The following is a 277-nucleotide window of genomic DNA, read 5'->3' as shown; positions in this document are numbered from 1 at the left end:
TTCCCTGCCGTTGCTTCTACCAATCAATCGATCTGTGGCTGGGGGAAACTATCTTTTGGACAGGCCTTGTTGAAGTCGGTAAAATCCACGCAAACTCGCCATTTTTTCGTTTTTTTTTTTTGACTTCTACGGGGTTGGCGAGCCAGTCTGGATACCTCACTTCTGTTATTGACCCGACTTTAAGCAATTTTTCGACCTCGTCGTTGACCGCGGAAGCTCGTTCAGGTCCTAGCTTCCGCCTTTTTTGTTTGACGGGCTTGAAAGTCGGATCGATATT

This window comes from Brassica oleracea, chromosome C1, assembly GCF_000695525.1.
Source record: "Brassica oleracea var. oleracea cultivar TO1000 chromosome C1, BOL, whole genome shotgun sequence".
Classification (NCBI taxonomy): Eukaryota; Viridiplantae; Streptophyta; class Magnoliopsida; order Brassicales; family Brassicaceae; genus Brassica; species Brassica oleracea.
The sequence above is the reverse complement of the archived record's forward strand: the minus strand, read 5'-3'. Positions refer to the sequence as shown.